The sequence below is a fragment of the Syngnathus scovelli genome, chromosome 4 (assembly GCF_024217435.2).
Source record: "Syngnathus scovelli strain Florida chromosome 4, RoL_Ssco_1.2, whole genome shotgun sequence".
Classification (NCBI taxonomy): domain Eukaryota; kingdom Metazoa; phylum Chordata; class Actinopteri; order Syngnathiformes; family Syngnathidae; genus Syngnathus; species Syngnathus scovelli.
In genome coordinates this window covers 16,985,711-16,992,348 of record NC_090850.1, presented here as the reverse complement: position 1 = coordinate 16,992,348, position 6,638 = coordinate 16,985,711, and positions in this window count along the sequence as shown.

The window sequence follows — 6,638 nt, the reverse complement described above, 5'->3', positions numbered from 1 at the left end:
ATTAAAAATCACTATTATCATTTTAATTATTACACTCCACATTATGAAAATTGTAAAAATAACTATTTAAATTAATACTCAATGCACATTTTTGTACAAAGTACAAGGAAACTACTTCTTTTTTTATTTTATTTCAAAATAACAGTTCAAAAGGAATTTACATAACTAGGGTTGCAAATAAATTTACGTGTCTTTATATTTTATTTGTTTAAACATTTTCTTGTTTTACACCAAAACAAATGAACATCTGAAAGTTACAAGCACAGCATGCATTGGCTACGCTTACACTTGGACACACTTGCATTTAGGGTTTTTTTTCTCTCTAAATGTCGCTATGTGTTCACACCTCCAACATTGTAATATTTCAATCACTCACATCGTGAGACTACTTACTACAGGAGTCGCATGAAAGTGAACACTCAGATGTGTTTATTAGACACTTTTCTATCTAAATTCACGGCATAATGCGCAAGCAAACAAACACCTGTGTGATAAAAGGCTATTTGGCTAGGCCCAGCGACCTGTGGACAAGGTTGATTTTGTTTACTTGAATTTCGTATTGCTTTCTGTAATGAATGGGCTTTTCTATGTGGACACGCACACTAAATGTAAGGCACATTTCACGAGAAGAAATATTACTATTTATATTCCTTCACTATTATAATTATTGTATTAATAAATATTTAAGACAATTTTCTTTGCTTATTTTACAAAAAAAGATTACCTTTGCATTTACTCAAAAAGCCTCTAGGGAAGATTTAAAGTAAAATTTCAATCATGGAAGTCATTCAGCTGTGAATATGGGAGTGGAAAACAAATCTATGTGCAGGGATAATGGCCAAAATGGCCAAAGCCAGTCAAAGTTCTTTGGACACAGACTGCGAACCACAAATGGGAGGCTGCTGATGCGTGTTATCGCCAACAGCAACCAATAACTACTTGATACATGAGTATCCTTTAACCACCAAGAGTTTCCATTTACCCACCAAAACACAATGAAAACCGATTTAGTGCCATGAATGCTCATGGAATAGTTTACCAAAGATTTGAGCACTTAATAGTCAATATGCCAGCAGCTACCAATGGACTCAGTAGAAGGTCCTTTTAGTTATACATGATGCCATTGATGTTCGATACGTGCTTCTTAATTCTGTTTATATGCTTAAAAACTCCAGGTCAGTTGTTCAGTAAACGTGAGGGAAGTGTACACAAATTTAATTGATTAATTATTCAGCCAGGGGTTGTACTAGATTTCTTCGTACCATCAACATATTCGGACAAGTCTATACTTGACTAGGACAGAGATTGTAAGACAAGCCCTACATCAGGTCTGACCTCAGAGCTCTCAAAGGTTCTTCTGGCTAAAGGGACATAAAAATCCAATAGACACACACTGCAAAATCTTGGCCACTCTCAAGGTAGAGACCGACTCTTTCACTTCCAGCAATAGTCATGGCCTACTACCTTTGTCCCTACAGAGTAAAATGTACAAGCCCTTTCATTTTCAAAACACATACACAAACAGATAAATGGCACCAGGGGCCTCAGTAGCCTATGAACAATGCCCAGAGATCCATAGTAGTCAAAGGTCAACCTTTGGATGAGGGACTCAGGGCTCCAAACACTGAGGTGGAATGACCCTTTGCCATTGACCTGCTTCTCTCTCGCTCTCTCTTTCTCTCTATGAATGTCAAACGAAGGGGTCACAAGCATTGTTGGTCTTCAACTGTGGTAGTGATGTCACTATTGTACCTTACAGTTTATAGTAGTGGATCTGTACACTGTACACACGCAACCAAAGACCACTAAGGACTACGTAATTGGTTTGGGGGGGGAGTCATTGTCAAGGGAACAGTGGCCCAAAGGCAGGTGCACCCCAAGCTACATGACTCCATTGCCATTACTGCCTGCCCGAGGCTCACGTATAGAAATGATGAGATGGGGCTCTGCGAATAGTGGGTGGTTAATTTGCACAATTTTGGTACAGTCCGCTCCCTGATCTGAGACCTACAGATTGTCTTTTCTAGACGTGATGGACACTTTCTCTTTTGTCAAGCTAAAACGGCAATCCAAAACTTCAACTCTCACAAATTACAACGGCCAGCATTTAGAATTAATTAAGCTGATTCGTAAAAAGCGGGGCTATGAGCAAAAGTTAAGCAAGCATGAAGAAAGGAACGTTGACAAGAACAGCAGATGTCCCTGTAAATGTTCACACAAGAAGAGATTCATTAATCATGAAATGACGCCACATGTCAGTGTGTTAAATACATGAAAAAATAGACATTAAAAAAAAAAAAAACATCAGTCTATCTGAGCCAAGACTGCTGTACTTTTCCAGTGTGTGCATGCTGCTGTTTGTGTGTCAGGGCTGATTGCTCTTGACTTCATTAATCTCTGCAGTGTGGTTATGATTAGCTCTGCGAGACATGCCAGAGGACATCTGACACGCTCACACACTCACCGTCAGGTCTGGCCACCTCTCAAGCCTACCTCTCTCACGCTCCAAACAATTAACCGTCAGCTAACGGGGATAAGTGACGTCCAGTGCCGTCCTTACTTCGCTTTCATTACGTATGACGTAAAATGTCTTTTTCTGGAGTGTTCATACATCACTTACACTGAAAGTCTTTCTTGTCAAAGTTAGTGTTTCTCAAAGTATGGTGCGGGGGCTCGTTAATGCCCTCAAGCAACCATAAATGGTCTGAGTAACTTTTGGGATACTGACTCAAAATCAAAATGACAACATTTTCCTAAATATTAAAAACACACAAAACCTTCCAGAACTTACACCACTTCATTGTATCGACTTGACTTGATTGTCCAAATGGTTTACGTTATTTTGGCACTTGAAGCTTCTTTGTTTGGTTGGTCAAAATCAGTCTCATTTCTAATTCTTGCCTGTATACGCACGCACAAACACACACATACAGCACATACAGGAAACACACTGACACATGATTCTATTTGTGTGATTGTGCGTCAACACAAGACACTGCGGTGACAAATTGTTGAAAGGAGGAATGAGAGGAATAATGATGGACAATAATGCCACATGTGTACTGTAGCCAGTGTGTGAGCATGTGCGCCGATGAATCTCTCATCGTGACAGCGGGGCCGGCAGCAGTGAATGTCCTTCTGGGTGGGACACACACGCGCACACAAACACACAGATGGAAACGACCACACTAATGGATCACCCCTGTCTGCACACAATCCGCCACAAATAATGATGAACCACCCCTGCATTAAACTATTTTACACAATGCTCAATTCATTACTTCCCTCTCCCTCTTACTCTGCCCCTTTGTGTATATAGGTGAGCTAATAAAGGTATGATATTTCTTCTCTATCGGCACAAGCATAGTTTTTATACATTAGTAGCATATTAGGGTGGGAAATAAGGAGAGGTGCGGGTGGAGAGAGAGAGAGAGAGAGACGGGGGGGTGGTTTTAAATTGGTTTAAAAGCAACAGAGAAGCCGCAGGCGTTCAAAAATGAGAAAGTGTTTTCCTCAATGGAGAACAGCGGTGCCAAACTATGCTTCTTTTAAACTGGTGGTAAGCTTTTTGTTCGAGGGAATACACTCACATACACACACACATACTATATACACACACACAGCTGTTCAAAGCACACAAATTGGAATGCAATTAGCTTCTGATTTGGAAAATTGACATTAAACTGTACCCTAATTTCCAAAAGGTTTGTTATGGTAATAAGATAAAAATAGAGTGGCATAGAAAAAGCACTGTATGTCTATAATCAAATGATTGCTTAAGTTACTTTGATCAAGTCAAATTCCTAAGACTTCTTGCACGCTCGGAATCAAACATATTCATATTAATTATTTCAAAAATGTACAAACGAGTAATTTTAACTGCAACTGTTTATACAATTTTCTTAAGAATACATATACAGTACATGATTCTCTGGCTTGGTTCATTGTAGCAGAGAAGAGAAGAGTCATTATGGATTTCAATTAAGTGATCCCTGGCCAGAGAGGGATGCGTCAGAGTGGGGGGATTAATGCGCTGCGGACAGATGTTTAATAATAATGGCCGAACTGGCCCTGCCGAGAAACACACATTCCACCCGCTGCACCCTGCTGAGGCGTGCACACACAAACACATGCACGGACACCCACTCCTAATCACTCATACACCGCCACAGACAATAATCACTCACGCACAGTGGGGGAACGGAGTGTGACAATCTTACTCACACATATACTCATCCATAGACACACACTGTCACTCCATCAAGAAAGCGTGTGTGTGTGCGCGTTGGTTTTTATGACCAGCGCTGGCCGCAGTGCATATGGCCCTCATTTAGGAACAATGGGCATGGAGAATGACTGGTTGGATGAGCTTTCTGACTGCGAAGAGGTGACTGGAGGCGTGTTAAATGACATGCCCCGTATGGAGAGAGGGAGCAAAGAGGAGAGGGTATGGATGGCTAATGCTGGATAATGACTAGCTCACTTTGGAAACAAAACATTTTCTTTCAGCGACATCGTGAGGACGGCCGATGAGGAAGGTAGATGAAGGAAGGATGCGAATGTCAGGACGATTGTATGTATAATAGAACGAAAAGAGGATAAATGAAGATGTTTGCAGAATGATTCTGCCACCTAGTGGCATTTTATAAGTATGGTTTATTCATCGTGTAAAATTCGTTATGTTCGTATCTTTGGAATTGCTCATATTGTACTTGACCAGTCAGACCTGTTCCCACGTGTTCTGTTTGCACATGCTCGTTTGATTCGGGTAATACGGCCTACTCCCACATTCCCGCATAAAAATCACGTTACATATATTCAAAACTTTAAATTGCCTGTTTAAAAAAAAAGATTCATAAGAATATTTCCCAGATAATTTTGCAAATAAAAACAGACCATGAAAAAGAACAAACTTGAAATAGATTAGACGGTGTAGCATCTTCCCATGAAGTGCGTTCACTTCATTTTTTTGAGTCACCCTCTCACCTAGTGACACCAAACTAGCAGGCGGCAGGACAAATGGGCCGCTGCCGTCATCACAGTCTTGTCAGAAAACGATACTTCGCATTCGATGTACGTGCAATCTTGCCACAGCCACGTACCTTCAGTAATTACTGGAGCGACCATCCTCCCGCCACTTCAACGATGGATAGCCTGAAGTGTAACCGGTTCACCCGAGAGTCATAACTCTACGTAGCACATCATCTGCCTTTTGCTCTTCACAACTGGTGTGGCCTCCTGGACAGCAAATTAGCCTGAGAGAAAAACACAGAGGAGAGAGAAAATGACACACAAAGCCAGCACATCATGAAGACACAATGTCATTTACTTGCAACATGTGTGTTTGCCCATCTCAAAATGGCTGCAGGTTTATTTAGATACATTTGTGTCTGGTTTTTTTTTTGTTTTTTTTACAAAACATTAATTTATATGCACAATATGTTGTGTCCATGCTATGGCAATGCACAAGTTCTTTCAGTAAGTTTGGGCCCTGGGGAGGAACCAAGTAATTTAGGTCTTGAGAAAAACTTTATAGAAAACCTGATCTAAGGATTACTCCATAATATGTAGGCTAGATAGATATCTTTGCTTGCACACACACACAGACATATGGAAGGGATCATTTCGACAGGTGAATATGGCTGAAGAGGAGGAGAGGTGGGGGAAATGAGGACCGAAATGCGGGGAGAAATAAACTGATAAGTGATGATGAAGAGGGGAAGATGAAGATACTGTCAGGAAAGAGGCAAAGTGGATGATCGAAGGGAATGGGGGACTTGTGGCATGGCAGATCAATCAATACATACAATCTGCATTCACAGAAGAGAAATTTTATCCCACTTAAAAAATAGTTTTCTGCCCATTCGTGCTTCATTTCTCAATTAATTGCAATACCTTTAACCTTGAATGGGATGTTGGATTCTATTTGTAGTTGTTATTGTCTTGTCAAGTATGGTGTATTTTTACTTATTTACTTATGATTAACTGTATAAAAGTAATAATTAAAGGAAAAGTTACACTAGTAGTGCTTTCCTGAATAACATATTGCACGGTTAGCATTTTGGTCTTTTTCTACATATTTCAGCTGTAGAATGCACACCAAACATGAAGTAGGGTGAAAAACGTTTTTTAACTATATTTTTGCAAGTTTAACATGAGCAATGCATGCACACAACTCATTTTTAACGGGGACTCACTAAATGTTTACTCTAAGATTTGGCTGTAGAAAATACGTTTTGCGACGTTGCATGAATTTTTATTGCAGATTGCAACCGAACAACCTAAACATGACCTAGATTGTATCGTGCAAAAACAATATGTTAGAAACACAAATCCATATTAACACATGACTCACCTTTTGGATTTATTTGCATGGACTATTCTGCATTAGCGTGATTCACTTTACAACAATCAGGAGCCTCTCACCGTGCAGACTGGGAGGAGAGGAGGGGGTGTCACTTTATTTAAAACCCCAAAATAAAACAATCATCAGTCTTCTTGAATACCAAATTCGTCACACTCTGGAAAAAGGTATTACACAAATGGAATAACAAAGAAGAATAAAAGAAAAAGACAGAAAGAAAAAAATATATTTGCATAGCACCGGAAGTTACCTGTGATCGCTGGGGCGTCAGCTG